The sequence below is a fragment of the Anguilla rostrata genome, chromosome 15 (assembly GCF_018555375.3).
Source record: "Anguilla rostrata isolate EN2019 chromosome 15, ASM1855537v3, whole genome shotgun sequence".
Taxonomy (NCBI): Eukaryota; Metazoa; Chordata; class Actinopteri; order Anguilliformes; family Anguillidae; genus Anguilla; species Anguilla rostrata.
Window position 1 is genome coordinate 9,646,609 of NC_057947.1, and position 16,536 is coordinate 9,663,144.

The following is a 16,536-nucleotide window of genomic DNA, read 5'->3' on the forward strand; positions in this document are numbered from 1 at the left end:
ATGAGAGGTAAGCGAAAAAGAACTGATTAACTGAAACTATGAACCATTGTGTAGCGCCTCTTCCTGCCCCCAGTCTGACTCAACAATGGCCAATTTAAATCACTCAACAGGCTACTCTACGGAGGTCCATGAACTTTAGCCACATTGGTCAATATTAACTTTATGTCAGATAAATCTGTCTCATATTATTAATTTCCTATGTGCAAAAAAGGCGAGCATTATGCATATTGTGTTCGATTACGGACACAGACGCTTCAACAAGGCCGTTTTCATTTCAGTAACTTATTTCACAGTGCCATCATGTGGAGAGAGTGCGTCATTGCAGGGAACACAGGTAGAAGACTACTTGCTTCGGTCCAGCGATACGTTTGCTTGGTTCTTTGACTTTAGCTCGAAATGTTTATATAAGAACACCTTTCTTGAAATATTTGACATAATCCATGGAATAAAACACTTTCTGTAAATGAACGTTACAATTATACTAATTATTCCATTATATGGACAACCGAACCCAAACTTTATTCTACTGCCTGGACTTAGGATGCAAACTCCCAAATCTGATTGGAGGAGGGGGTAGTATTTATTTATTTTTTTTTAATTGATGAATTTTAAAAAATGATTTACGTGTCCAGAGTAATTCTATAAGAATATTTTATTTCACAAATATTCTTGATTTAAATATATTCTTTTTTGGTCTATAGATAAACATTCAGCTGATAAATACATGATGGTAGCCATAGCAACTACTTGTTCTATAATAGGACAGTAAGCATAGGATCAACAGGAACATAGATAGCCGACTCGTAATTATGGCTCTGTTCTATAGTATTTATCCTGAAATAAAGTAGCAAGTAAACTACATTAACCTGGAAAATCTATGTAACGAAGACAAGTCTAGATATTGAGTCCCTGGTTCTGTGAGTAGCGTATGTACATATCTACAGTGTTTACAGAAAAATGATGATTTAAAAAGCATCATGAAATGTCAAAATAACAGGAGGGAATGTCTCATTCCCACAGCTGAGTCGCCTTTTAAAATTAGACTATGTTATGATATCATACACAATATAGATTGTTTGACCATGTAATCATGGATAACAGACTTTATAGGAAGCTGGGAAAAATTTGGCTGCCGTTACTGACTATCTAAACCAGAGATTACGGTTTCCTTTGGCTTTAGATGCTTTCATGCTAGGAGAAAATCATGCTTGACTATCCCTTCCTTTCTCTCAACAGTTGCTCCTTTCTCTCTCACCTCCATGTCTCCTTCTCCTTCTTCCCTGTCATCATCCTCCTGTACTTTCTCTCTACCCCTCTTTTCCCTGCACTCACCAAAGCAAATATGACAGTAGGCCAGAAAACTAGTACCTACTGATACACAAGGTACAGGGACGACAGTGTAGTATAATGGGTAAGGAACTGGCCTTGTAACCTAAAGGTCTCAGGCTTGATTAGTACTTATTAACCTGTATTGCTTCAGTATATATCCAGCTGTATAAATGGATGCAATGTAAATGCTGGGTAAAAGTTGTGTAAGTTGTTCTTGATAAGAGCGTCTGCTAAATGCCTTTAATGTAATGTAACAAGGTGGACAACATCAGTGTCTACATGACAGCCAGACTATTATACCATTGTATTCTGCACCACAGTATTCATTTAAATGCTACCATACTCCTGTTCTGTATTTGCCCGGATTGCAAATGTACAGCAGATATGAACACAATCGCCAGTAGACCATTTTAATTTTTGGCTGAACAATCCTCCACACTACCTAACGATACAACTATTTACGCCATTATATTTAACTTAAGTTATATAATAAACATTAATGTCTCAAAATGACCTTAAATCATCACAGACATTATCTTCCAGCAACCTTGCTACAGAATCAGACCAATCAGACGCTCAGGCCTACAGTATATTTTTGACTCTGAAAGATCTGTCTCTTGACTGTTGAAGCACCCTTTCCGTCAGTAGAATTGCTGCACTCACTGACCGAGTGCCCATATAAACTGACACTATCCGATGCAAAGGGCAGTTCACTGACTCAGAGTGAATTTGGTGTGGGTGATGTGTCTGTAGCTGCTTTTAGCCTGAAAGCCCTCAGACTGGAGTGTGTGCGCAGCACACCTGATCGGTATATGGTCTGGATGGGGCTCGCCCACACAAGCCAATCCAGCTCTGGAGAAGCTGAGGAGCAGTGTTGCCAAAAAAATATCACTAGAAGTCGCTAGGTTGTGTGATGACGTCCAGTGGCGTGTCACCCAATGCGGGGTGGTTGGGGGTGCTACTGTGTTGGGGGGGGGGGGTGCTACCGTGTTACCGTGGGGGGGGGGGGGTAGCACGGTAGCACTGACCAACCCCCCCCACCCCCCCCGCTAACACGTTGTCACAACTCGGTGAAAGGTAATTTTTTCTGTTGCTCGACAACAAGAATGGACGTCGGCAAAGTTGTGAGAAGTCGCCAAACTTGTCGCTAGATAAGATTTTTAGTCGCTAGGAAAGTAAAAAAGGCACTAAATCTAGCGAGAAAGTCGCTAAATTGCCAACACTGCTGAGGAGGCGGGCTGTCGCTGTGAGTGACACACAGCCTTAACGCATTAACCTGCTCCCACTTTCTATACACAGGGTCTGAAGAATAACTACCAACAGCATACACTCATATAAACATGCAAGCTGGCTAAGGAGATAATTACTATTATTATAAATCCTCGTTTCATTGTTTATTGTGCATTACTTGCATCTGATTAACCTTCATTATAATTGTATTGCATTTAATGGGAAGGAGAGGGGTTGCTTCTGTGTTTTAATTAGTGTAAATTTATTTTACTTCTATAAAGCACATTGTATTACAGGTGTATTATAAGGGTTTAATATATCTATCTGTAAGACGAAGACAAAGTGCACTTTTAATGCTCATTGACAAAATACTGTAAATACGAGTCCCATTTTGCCTGCCAATGTTTACGGTACTCGTGAATTATCTTCATGTGTATTTTGTCTCAGAATCCTTGATCATTTGTCAGTGTTTTTGCAGGGCATGCTTGTGAGCAAAGCTACATTTCCTGTCCTGAAACATTACTGCCAATTTTTTCCCCCTGTGAAAGGCAACCACAACCTCCAAATTGCCGAGGCCCTAGAATCCACCGAGGCCTTGTTTCCACTAAAAGGAATACAGCAGGGCTAAAGGCTCAACAGCGGTTTTCACACACTTCAGACCTGTAACTCGCAGGGGACAGCTGGCTTTGATATGTAGTATAAATATGCATGTTATAGAGGGGAGGGTGGCAGCTAAAGATGCCTGTTCTCTGAGGTCACAAATAGATGTGTGTGTGTGTGTGTGTGTAGGTGTGTGTGTGTGTGTGTGTGTGTGTGTGTGTGTTTGTTTCTGTGCGTTTACAAGACATCAGAATGTACGTACAGAAGTTCACATTTGTAAGGACTGAGCCTGTGGTCATTGTAATTATTTCAATGGGGAACCAGTGCTGCAAATATATTTGCATAGACCTTTGGTACACCCCAACACCCCATTAGTTGGCGGATGAAATCTGCCATCCTAATCACTTTCCTGGGGTTCAGGGATCACCTCTCATCACTGGCTGAGAATACTCAGGAGAGTCTGAGCTTTGTTGCTCAGCGCCATCCGCTGGTGAAACAGGCCTACAGGTTATTGCACATAGTGCTCCTCATTCTGAAATGCAAGTGTTTTGCCCTTGAGCAAAGAAAGCATGATCATTAATTCCTCCTATTTTTCCAATTTGGTTGAAAAGAGCAAAACTGCATTATGCGTGTTTCTTTCAAAATTGTACGGCATACAGAGTTAAAAATGAATGAATAGAAATATATGATGTATCCATGCTACATCCATGCCATCATTGTTACATTACATTACAGGCATTTAGCAGATGCTCTTATCCAGAGCGACGTACAACAAGTGCATTGGTTCACGATGTAGAGGTGCAAAAGAAACACTAGAGTGAAGTAAGGATCATAGTGCCAGAAGTGACCACATCGATCAGGACTCCAACCCTGTAGAGTAAGCTGTTCAGCAAACAAGAATCCTACCAAGTACAAACTAGCACTGGAATCACATTTGCCTAATCAGACAAAAACAACAATCCTGCCAAATACACTAACGTAATCATATTATCCTAACTAGGTACAGTGAGCTAAACTATAGGCTAGGGAGGGGTGGGGAGAGGTGCAGCCTGAAGAGATGAGTCTTCAGTCTGCGTTTGAAGGTGGTAAGATTCTCTGCTGTTCTGACCGCCACGAGGAGGTCATTCCACCAGCAAGGGGCCAGGACAGACAGCAGACGGGAGCGGGAAGTACAGACGCGAAGAGGGGGAGGTGCCAAGCGTCCAGAGGTGGCAGAACGGAGAGGTCTGGCTGGTGTGTAGGGTCTGATGATCCTCTGGATGTACCCTGGTGCTGACCCCTTAGCTGCCTGGTATGCAAGCACCAAGGTCTTAAATTTGATGTGAGCCATAACAGACAGCCAGTGGAGGTCAGTGAGCAGGGGGGTGACATGGGAATGTCTGGGGAGGTTGTAGACCAGATGTGCTGCAGCATTCTGGATGAGCTGCAGGGGTCTGATGGCGGATGCTGGCAGACCAGCTAGTAGTGAGTTGCAGTAGTCCAGGCGGGACAGGACCAGTGCTTGAACCAGGAGCTGGGTTGCATAGGTGGTGAGGAAGGGGCGGATTCTCCGGATGTTGTACAGGAAGAACCTGCACGTTCGACTCACCGCCGTGATGTTCTGGGAGAGGGACAGTCTGTTGTCCATCACCACTCCAAGGTTTTTTACGGTGGGTGATGGTGACACCACGGTGTCCCCTAGGGAAATAGAAAAGTCAAGAAGGTTAGAGGATGGAGCAGGGATGAAGATCATCTCCATCTTACCTGGGTTCAGCTTAAGATGGTGGTTATCCATCCAGCTCTGGATGTCCCTCAGGCAAGCAGAGATGCGAGCAGAGACCTGAGTGTCAGAGGGGGGGAAGGAGAGAAAGAGTTGGGTGTCATCGGCATAACAATGATAGGACAACCCATGGGCAGAGATTACAGGACCAAGAGATTGAGTGTACAGGGAGAATAGGAGGGGACCAAGGACAGAGCCCTGGGGAACTCCTGTGGCAAGGGGGCGAGGTGCTGATACTGCACCAGCCCAGGCGACTTGGAAGGAGCGACCGGAGAGGTAGGACTCAATCCAGTCTAGTGCTGTGCCACAGATCCCCATAGCTGCCAGGGAGGATAGGAGGATGGGGTGGTTGACTGTGTCAAAGGCAGCAGAAAGGTCTAGGAGGATCAGGACAGATGAATGGGAGGCTGCTTGTGCGGCGTGAAGCGACTCACTGACCGAGAGGAGTGCGGTCTCTGTCGAGTGGCCAGGTCTGAAGCCGGACTGGTAGGGGTCTAGGAGGTTGTTCAGTGAGAGAAAAGAGGAGAGTTGGTTAGAAGCAGCTCGTTCAATTGTTTTGGATAGGAAAGGGAGAAGGGAGACAGGACGGTAGTTCTGGATGACAGAGGGAATTGTCTTACGTATCTGTATAATCAATTGGTTTGTGTCGCTCAGTATTGGCCAAAAAGCAATGATTGTGAGTATACAAACAAAACAACAATGGCAAGGGTCAGATGAAAGGGTTAGCATTTGGTCCCTGCCTTTTAGAATACTTAGCAAGCTAACTGGCTTATAACTTTACCAAATGTCTAAAAATTAGGCTCCCACATCTCGCCATCATTACATCCAGCATATCATCAATTAATTGTCAGCGTTCATTGTTTGATTGATGTTTCAAAGATTTCAAAATAAGTTACCACTTTTTAATTGAGCAACCATCTCACCAAGTCAAGTTATTTTTGTACTGATGTATTTGTGCTTATTAATCTGTCATGAATCGTGTCCTGTCTGATTTTATATTTTAATTTATAATGTCAGTTTGTTTAAAATGCAGGTAAAAACAGTCAAAACTCAGACATTTTCCACACTGCCTGTGTTTAAAAAATGCTGATTTCTGAAAACAAGTGCAAACGTCTGTATTCACATTATTAGCCAATAAACTAACATTGCCATACAAAGATAAATAGTCTTTCTCCTGGTTCCATTTTTTGTAAAGGAAGTGAAGCAATGTAGGAGTAACCCAGTTTCCTGCCAGTGGTGATAGTTAAGACAACCTGTGCGGAAGGTGGTGTGTGAAATACTGCTCTTTAGTTAGATGGCTGACACACCTACCAAGAGTTCATCTTTCTGGTGCCATCTCATTGGTGGGAGAACACTCAAAAACCAAACAGCTAATATTGGAGTCACACAAAAAAACCAAGGAACCTCAATCTTGTGGTCTAGTCATGTTGTCAGGTATCCCATGATAAGAGAACATTATCTATAGAAGTATGTTCCCACATATGCTTATATATGCACAATAATGTATTATTAGCGTGAAAAACCCATCTCCCTCTTAAAAATATGTAGGCTACTACACGTGCACATTCATTTGTTTTTTTTTTGTTTTTTGAATAACGGATCTTCATCTCTCCTCACTTCCACTTAAGGTCTTATCCCTCAAGAAAACAAAAGAAGTATGGACATTTTTCTTTGTCTTTCGGAGACAGAGTTACATGATCCCGCTTAATTTGCTCCATTGCCAATGGTGGGAGCAGAAGTGGTGATACCTCCTCATAGCCGAAAACCGGAAATAGCAAATAGTGAACGAGAGAAAGACCTACAGTATACTGCCTATGTAGCGGTAGTCAACGGCAACTCTTTTAATAGCAGGATTAGATTCATAAGATTCCTCTTTACAGTTTAAATAGTAAATATGATATAATAATCACCTGCAATATGAAGTAGATAAAGATTACTTCCATGGCCGTTGTGTGATTGACGCTACATGTACAGAACATGCCGGAAAACTGCCTCTCAAACAAGGCATAGAGACATGGTGAATGCACCACTGAACAAAATCATATTTCTATGGCAAGGACATACACTATTTGATTGCTTTGAATCTTTTGCTAACAGGCACACATTTGAAGCTGTTGATCTTTCTTTAACCTACATCAAAGCCTCTCATGAATTTGAATTCAATTTCATACAACCATCAGGTTTGAAAAGGGGGGGACTTAACTATTTTAATTTCAATGTTCAATTGCTTATGAAGTGAAAATATTAATATTAAAATGTTTGCCGCTCCACTTTCAACACAGTTTTTCTGAAGTTTTCATAACCGTGCTGCATTTAAGTGCTTCATTAATATTTTAAGACAGCTAAACAGCCCAATGTTATCAGTGTATGAAGCCAGGGCATTAGACAATGTCCATTCAAGAGGTGTAAAAGTAAATTAGAACAAAACGTGGAAAATTAAAATGGCTGTACATTAAATCCCCCTAATGGCATCATGCAGACTTGTATTGTGCCATCATTACTGTGTGTCATTTACATTTTTTTTCCGGTCCATTAAACCATAAACCGTGAAGTGACAGTTGCTTAAGTTAAATTAAACTGCTCATAAAAGTGAACATCAAAATAATGTACTGTTCAGGAGCACCTAACAGTATAAAGCAGTATCATGTATGTGCACGCTCCCTGCATAGAGGTGTGCATGCTGAGTAGATGTTTAATTATGAGCAACTTGTACATAGTCGTACTTTTTTTGAACATGGTGATAGGCCTATATGTTTTTAGACACTCAACTAACTTAAATACTTGAAGTAAATAAATACATAAATTTTGCTACATGTCATAACTGCTTTATGTACCCATTAGATTTCATATTCATACTATCTAATGGGCTCTTTAAATGTCTTTAGACATGACACAGGATCTGTAACATTGGTGCAAACCGCTCTCCCCCATAAATACTATAGCCCCCCCTTCCTAAAAAGTATCCCAAACTGTATGTTGCCATCCCTGTACCTGCCTCTCTTCATTTCCTGATCCCTATCCCAAAATGTACTCATACCCTAACCCTAACCCTGACCCTAACCCATACTGAGTCCCTTCGGTCCTGTTCTCTCTTCCTTTTGGGTTGGATCTAATGATGAATCAGCTGTAAAGGTTAGGCCTAATGCAGAGTCTATTGTATCCATATATACCATGGCTTGGTTAAATACTCAATTCTGATTGTCAGCTGTGCATTATATTTGTGTATAGGCACAGTACTCCAGGCACTTTGCCTCATTACAGCATTAATTTATTGGGGAAAATACTTTTTTTTCTTGATTTGGCTCCCTCTGTACTCCCACAATTTTATATTTGTAATCAAACAATTATTACCTGGGTAAAGTGCAAATTCTCGGCTTTTTAAGGGTATTATACATTTATAGTTTTATTTATATATTTTTAGTTCATTATGTAGAAATTGCAGTACTTTTTATAAATAGTCCACCCATCTCACAGCACAGTATGGTGCTCACTGTATACAGCAAAGTCATTGCATAACTGGCCATGTGTTGTAAAGTAGCAACGATTGATCAAATATTTTATTCCAGTAAATCTCCAGTGTATTCCACTTCCCAAGGGGATGAGTCGTCAAACAGACAAAGCTTTGTGATGAAGGGGCTTTGTACAATTTAAATGGATTTTTCCCTTTCTTTAAGGAAGCTCTGTCCATGGAGATTCCCCAGAACCTATTAAAAATACTCCCTAATGCCCTGTGCCATGTTCAAGATGTCACTATGTCACAATATATCTCTGATTCCAGTAAAGGAGAGGGCTACATATCAGAGTCAAAAGGTACAGCCGATTTAGCCTAAATGCATTGTCCTGCATCCATTTGGGTGGATCTAGCTAGACTGGTACAATCCACCTTGATCTATATCAGAGGCAATCACTCACTTTTGTCAGCGAGTGAAGTTAGCGGAAGTTAATTCTGTATTCTGACAAGGCAATCCTTGAATTTTTATTTCACAATAAATCGACGCATCACAGATGCACACTACTGGTTACATGGGGTCGTGACTTAGCCGCCTGTTCGCCACTTCTGACGTCGGTCTCAGTGAAAGTACGTAGCACAGCACCGTTGCTAAGTCCCAACATTTCAGATCACAAGCCACAGTCATAAGCATAAACTTCCGTGGTTTTGAATTCACACCAGCCCACTCAGCTAATGAAATTACAGCTGACCCCCCTCCCCCCGTCTGTCACATCAACAACACAGCAACCAGTATTAGGCCTACTTTCAGAATTATTTCTAAAGAAATAGCTCAGCATTAGGAAAACTGAAACTGGTGTCACTTTAAAGGATGTTCATTGAAATATTACATACTGTAATGCATCTGTGAATTATTTGTGAAGCAATACCTCAGCATGAGGACAATGACACTGAAAAGAATGTCACTTTACATCATTACAGTACTATGCTACTAATAGAACTAGCTAATATTTCATTAAGCACAGCATAAGTTATAACTCTGGTATTAGAGTGGAAAGTCATAAGATGTTAAACAAAAGCATAAGTTGCGCAGAGTTAGGGACATCACCTCAAAGTTCAGTGGATGACCAAGCTTGGAAGTGCTGAAGATTAATGTCATCTTGTGAGCAAGACCAGGTGAGAGTATTTAAAGAGAATTTTTATCACTACCTACCGTGGCAGAGTTGTGTGGCAAGATTTAAATACAAGAGATATTTAATGCTATTGTAACAGGATTAAAGGGGACTAATTTTCCCTTGGGTTGATTTGGACGGTGTCATGACAAAGTGACATCATGAGTTATGTCCGTTAGCCAAGCATCCAACATAAGCACATCACCATTTATAAGGTTATAGCTATTAGCCATGTGACATGTCTTATCTGGCATAACATGCTGCATAAGATGCTATGTCACCCATTATGAAGCATGGCATTTGCTTATGTATGCTTTCGTTCCTGCTCAGCAGGAGAGATGTGCAAAAGGCACTGTCTTTAAGTGAACGTGGGCTTAAAGAGAAGTAAAGACCTGCCTGTAAAGGAACATGTGTAGAGACGCACTGTCTCACTGAGGTTATAGCCACGGCCAGCAGTTTATAACACCAAGTAAACACGTTAGCTACAGGTATACTGCAAGTAATGCTAAAGAAACTGATCCCCCATGGAATTAGTTTATTTACTAACTTTACTCGTTTACTCTGCAACATACAAGAAAACGTGTGCAGCCAACGTACCTTCCTGCAACAGCAAGCCAGCACATCTTCCAACTCCAGTAACAACGAAAGGACGGAAGAGAGCCAGCATGGAGATCGACTTTCTACAGATAGCGCAGTAGAGATCCAGAGATGGTGCCCAAGTCAAAGTTTCCTTGATGAACAAGCCGCGCGACCAATCGCAGACACATCTGCGCTACAGAAGAAAGACTGAACAAACATCCAGGCATTTGCTTAGGAAGCTTCTGTTTGTTCTTTGTTTGCAAACAAGTATTTTATCGATTGCATAATGCTGTGTTTATATCACATTGATTGTTAGTTGGCTACAGTCACCAAGCCAGCATAGCTAACGTATATACTCTATTACTAACATTGGTTTACAATCCAACTTCCTTTTAACTGATATCCGTGCATGTGAACTCTCCTGCACTAATAGCTGCTCATTCCATATATGGTCTGGTATATTTAGAATGCCAAGGTGCACTGAGATTAGCTAGATGTCGCTAACTTCAGTAGCCCTTTGTGCTCGCCATTCCCCTCATTTCTTGGCCATATTTAGCGCATCATGCTAAAAGCGGATTCATAATTCGCTCCAACAAAGGAGTTTTGGTTCTATCAGGCACCACGTGTGCTGGAGAACACACAGGACTAGATCCACGCACGGAGCGCCCTAGTTCCCTTTGTATATCCTTATTTAGCCTTTTAGGATTTTAGTTTAGATGCTTGTAAATGCTTGAGCCTACCACCTCAAAGAACCAATGGACGTTGTTACGTCATTGGTTATTATTTTAATATTCAATACTGAAATTTGTAATAATGATTTGATTAATTTTATGAACCCGATTAATGAAGAGACAGATTTTACTTTTGCAACATTTGATCACTGCATGAGGATATATATATATATATATATCCTATTTTTCTTTTGTCATATATATATATATATATATATATATATATCCCCTCCATTCCTTGGTGCCTATGTGTGAGGATTGTTAAGACAGACACGTTTTACTTAACTATCCTCACTATTCTATTCATAGCAGTGTTTCCCCTGTATCATTATATATGCTATATGTAGGCTTTATGAGATACGCTTCCTTTGAAGTGTGTCCTGTTATTTATAGATAATTAGCATTGCCATTTATTTTGATTGAACCTGCCTTACCTTATGTAACACAAATGCCTTGATAGAAAAAAAACTGAAATGAACACAAAAAAAAAAATAAACTGAAAAAACTACTTCTGGGATGTGGAGGAGTCAGTGGATGATGGCCTTGGTGCTTTTGGTGATACAGTAGGTGAGCATGAGCATTTAGGCGCCATCTTGTGTTTTCTTTGCTGTGCATTAGTTGCTTCTTGTGTCATTCAGGTACCTGCAGTTTGCGGAAGCTGCATAAAAGAAGTCCTTTTATGCAGTGACTGAGCAGCCCTGATAATGGACTGCTGAGTGTGTCTGGCACTTGTGAGGACTAGCATGCTAGGCTACCCTCTCCTCTCAGCGTGAGGAGGAAGCTGCACCATAACAACAGGCCTGCGTGTATGGCTGGGAGTTACAGATTGTGGGGAAAAAAAGCTTTTTTAAAAGTGAATGGCTCTGTCAGTGTGCTACACCAGACATCGTTTCAACAGGACAAGCTGGCTAGGAAGCCCAGCAAATAACTCACTTAAAAGTACCTGCTTCTAGAACTATTGCAAAACCAGTATGTATGGTAAGATACAATGTAACCATATCTGAGAAATTACAATATGCATGTGTAGCAAACTGAGTGCCACCGCTCGTGTAAGAGATGAGAGAGACGAGAGTTTATTTTTGGACGCGAATGCGTCTTTTATTTTTACGGCCGCCACGCGGCTTTCTGTTCGGTATACAGACACACAATTCCTGCTGACCGTCCGTCAGCTCTTCTTCTGTCTCCCGTCCGTCTCCGTAGACCGGCTTTTTAAGCGTCCAGGCTCACTGCCGAGGTAATCAGCACACTGTCCATCAATCAAACAATTAACCATCAGTGCTGATTAATAATCCCCAACAGCTGTGGCGCAGAGTTTCGAGAGCCGCCCCGCCCACTCTTTCTCTCTGCAGCCAATGCAAAACCACGCCCACCCTACCACAGCATGCTATATACTACATGCTGTTGCCATATGCATTAAAAGCTCCATGAATATATTTAAACAGTTAGCTGTATCTCATGTCATTGGCACATTTTAATCTCTATGGTCAGGATTCAGTTCTGTTAGTGCTACATAATGTGTTCCTGCTTTTATCTCAACTCCATGCTGAGGAGTGAGGATCCTTTTCTTTCTTCTGTTTGGCGGCATTGTGTCTGTGAACTGAGCAATCAGAGACAAACCTCCAGTCTTAAAACTTCCAGATGATTTGGAAACAGTGTTGCTCCATATTTGAGGTTGACGACCAGACCGTGTGGTGTGTGGTGCATGTGATTGTGCCAGCGAACGGGTTTATAGGGAACTGCTTAAAGACGGGGCTTTAGACAAAAGGAGGAAGTGACCACAGGCCTTGTATGACCCAGAATCTGAGAATCTCACCAGTACGAATCAACTGAATGGAGACAGATGCAATAAATGTCCTATAAAATGCATTTTATCACACACCGGGCAGGAGAGGGGCACTGGACTGGGCACCAGGGTATACTGCCCTACAAAGCCTAACTGCAGTAACTACGCAAAGTGTAAAACTGAGAAAAATGGCTTTAAAGTATTTTAACTGGCCAGCCAAATGGGTTACAGGTATATCAATGATATTGCACTAATTGTACATGTATTCATGAGAATTTTTATGCCCAAAAACCATGACGGCTGATTTGACCTTTGACCCCAAAAATGTAGTTACTGCACTCTGCCTTTGCATTGCCTTAAATGGTTCTAAGAGCAATGCAAAAGCAAAGTGCAATAACTACAATGTTCTCAGCTTTTATACTGTGTTTTCAGTGAACAAAAACTATTTTGACACTGATTTTGTTATAATTGTACTAATTATAATTCTACTTATGGATTTGTGCATGTTTAATTAAGTCTGGACAAATTGAGAATTTTAGACGTCATATTTTAGTCTTAATATCATTTCATTTCATTTTTTTACTTATTCACCTATCTAGATAATTACTTTCCTATCAATTAAACTTTGCATCATCATCTTCAATTTCACCATTGTTGTCACCGCCACCACTGTTGTTGCCTTGATGACAATCACATTAATAATTTTCATTATCCTTGTCTTTACTATTTAACACAATTAATAAATACAAGGCTACACTGATTCACAGTAAAATTTGTTTATTATATTACATGTTTTAAACAGCGGCGACTTGTGAGCTGAAAATTGGTGGGGCGCAAAACTTTCCTTTAAACTAATCACTGATCTCAAACTGTTTTAATTAATTTTCAGTGATTAACAAGCATGCAAACGATCTGACTAATCAATTGGAAAGTGACACACAGCGTCTTCACGTTTTAATCACTAAGCAGTGGCAGAAACGTCCTGATTTTCCTTGAGTATCAATACAATTAATCCACAAAATAGGCTACTCAATACTATCATATATAGCCAGCTCTCCCCAAATAGGCAGTTTTAGCGAGTAGCCTAGGCCTTATAGCCGTTTGCAGTACGAAATTGTGCACATTTTTAATCAACATTATTTGCGGATACATACACTTCTTTCTCCGCACTCGTATTCATGGCAAATATCCACAATGCGTAGGCTAGACTGTAAACAATCTTGAAGTGCATGACATGGCATCGGCGATGATGTGAAGTTACAGGTGATAATGTTACAGCTTTCAGGGAGCAGGTAAACTAACGCTAGCTAACTAAACATCGCCTTGTCAGTCAGCATATATAGCGAGGCTGACAGGTGTTTTATAATGTGATTGCTAGTTTCTCAACGCTTAATGTCATCGTTACTTAGCCTACCTGGGTATTTTATTTTCAACACCAGTTCCACTATCCTCTTTACCCTGGATAGTGCCACCTTAAACAGCTTTGTTGTGTGAGGTTAGATGGGTGAAATCGGCTGGTGGTAGAATCCCAAACAGTCGCGTGAGGTAACTTAGATGGGTAGAGCGCGAAATCGGCCGGTAGAATCCCAAAGCAGACCGCAGTAACTTCACTTACTGCGGTCTGCCATGGTTTTGAGTCGGGTTTTGTAGTTACTGCAATTTTTATAGTTTTTTCCTCTAAAATAAAGCAAAATTGAACTCTGAAACTTCGTCACAAGATAAAACAGATATCAAGAAATTTTTAGTTCTTTTTTTTATAACTCAGTTTCGCCAAAAATGTAGTTACTGTGGTAGCCTTTGGATGGCAGAATAGCCCCTAGATAATAGGGCCTAGGACCATCAAACCACTTCTAGAGTGTTCACAGACGGTGGCCACGAGACGCAGAGCCTATGCTTCAGGCATTATGACCTTGCGCATTTTTACAGGAATATTTCCAACTATGACTTTAAGCTGATATTTGGAAAAAATGCAGCTGACAAACGCTTTCAAGTTCAATAGCTCCTAGATATAAAGGTCCACGTCCATCAAACCAATTCTAGAGTGTTCACAGACGGTGGCCACGAGACGCAGAGCATATGCTTCGGGCATTATGACCTCGCGCATTTTTACAGGAATATTTCCAACTATGACTTTAAGCTGATATTTGGAAAAAATGCAGGTGAAAAACGCTTTCAAGTTCAATAGCCCCAAGATAAAAAGGCCCAGGTCCACCAAACCAATTCTAGAGTGTTCACAGACAGTGGCCACGAGACGCAGAGCCTATGCTTCGGGCATTATGACCTTGTGCAATTTTACAGGAATATTTCCAATTATGACTTTAAGCTGATATTTGGAGAAAAATGCAGCAGACAAACGCTTTCAAGTTCAATAGCTCCCAGACAATAGGGCCCAGGACCATCAAACCAATTCTAGAGTGTTCACAGACAGTGGCCACGAGACGCAGAGCCTATGCTTTGGGCATTATGACCTCCTGGAATTTTACACAAATATTTCTAACCGTGACTTTAAGCCGCGGATCGGAAAGAAATGCAGCCGGCTAACGCTTTCAAGGATCAATAGCTCCCAGACAATAGGGCCTAGGACCATCAAACCACTGCTAGAGTGTTCACAGACAGCGGCCCCGAGAAGCAGAGCCAATGCTTCGGGCGCTACCACCCCGCGCGATTTTACACGAATATTTCCAACCGTGACTTTAAGCCGCCGATCAGAAAAAAATGCAGCCGGCTAACGCTTTCAAGGATCAATAGCTCCCAGACAATAGGGCCTAGGACCATCAAACCACTGCTAGAGTGTTCACAGACAGCGGCCCCGAGAAGCAGAGCCTATGCTTCGGGCGCTACGATCCCGTGCGATTTTACACGAATATTTCCAAACCTGACTTTAAGCCGCCGATCGGAAAAAAATGCAGCCGGCTAACGCTTTCAAAGTTCAATAGCTCCCAGACAATAGGGCCTAGGACCATCAAACCACTGCTAGAGTGTTCACAGACAGCGGCCCCGAGAAGCAGAGCCTATGTTTCGGGCGCTACCACCCCGCGCGATTTTACACGAATATTTCCAACCCTGACTTTAAGCCGCCGACCGGAAAAAAATGCAGCCGGCTAACGCTTTCAATGTTCAATAGCTCCCAGACAATAGGGCCTAGGATCATCAAACCACTGCTAGAGTGTTCACAGACAGCGGCCCCGATAAGCAGAGCCTATGTTTCGGGCGCTACGACCCCGTGCGATTTTACACGAATATTTACAACCCTGACTTTAAGCCGCCGACCGGAAAAAAATGCAGCCGGCTAACGCTTTCAATGTTCAATAGCTCCCAGACAATAGGGCCTAGGACCATCAAACCACTGCTAGAGTGTTCACAGACAGCGGCCCCGAGAAGCAGAGCCTATGCTTCGGGCGCTACGATCCCGTGCGATTTTACACGAATATTTCCAAACCTGACTTTAAGCCGCCGATCGGAAAAAAATGCAGCCGGCTAACGCTTTCAAAGTTCAATAGCTCCCAGACAATAGGGCCTAGGACCATCAAACCACTGCTAGAGTGTTCACAGACAGCGGCCCCGAGAAGCAGAGCCTATGCTTCGGGCGCTACCACCCCGCGCGATTTTACACGAATATTTCCAACCCTGACTTTAAGCCGCCGACCGGAAAAAAATGCAGCCGGCTAACGCTTTCAATGTTCAATAGCTCCCAGACAATAGGGCCTAGGACCATCAAACTACTGCTAGAGTGTTCACAGACAGCGGCCCCGATAAGCAGAGCCTATGCTTCGGGCGCTACCACCCCGCGCGATTTTACACGAATATTTCCAACCCTGACTTTAAGCCGCCGACCGGAAAAAAATGCAGCCGGCTAACGCTTTCAATGTTCAATAGCTCCCAGACAATAGGGCCTAGGACCATCA

General features: G+C 42.0%; 1 long non-coding RNA gene across 1 annotated transcript in view; it reads right to left on the reverse strand.

Annotated features, from left to right (window-relative positions):
- The window catches only part of LOC135240441 (uncharacterized), a 45,629-nt gene extending 35,085 nt beyond the window's left edge, over window positions 1-10,544 (reverse strand). The window contains exon 1 of the long non-coding RNA XR_010325691.1: window positions 10,136-10,544. This is a non-coding gene — a long non-coding RNA (uncharacterized LOC135240441). The remainder of the gene's footprint in view (window positions 1-10,135) is intronic.
- Window positions 10,545-16,536: the final 5,992 nt, after the last annotated feature.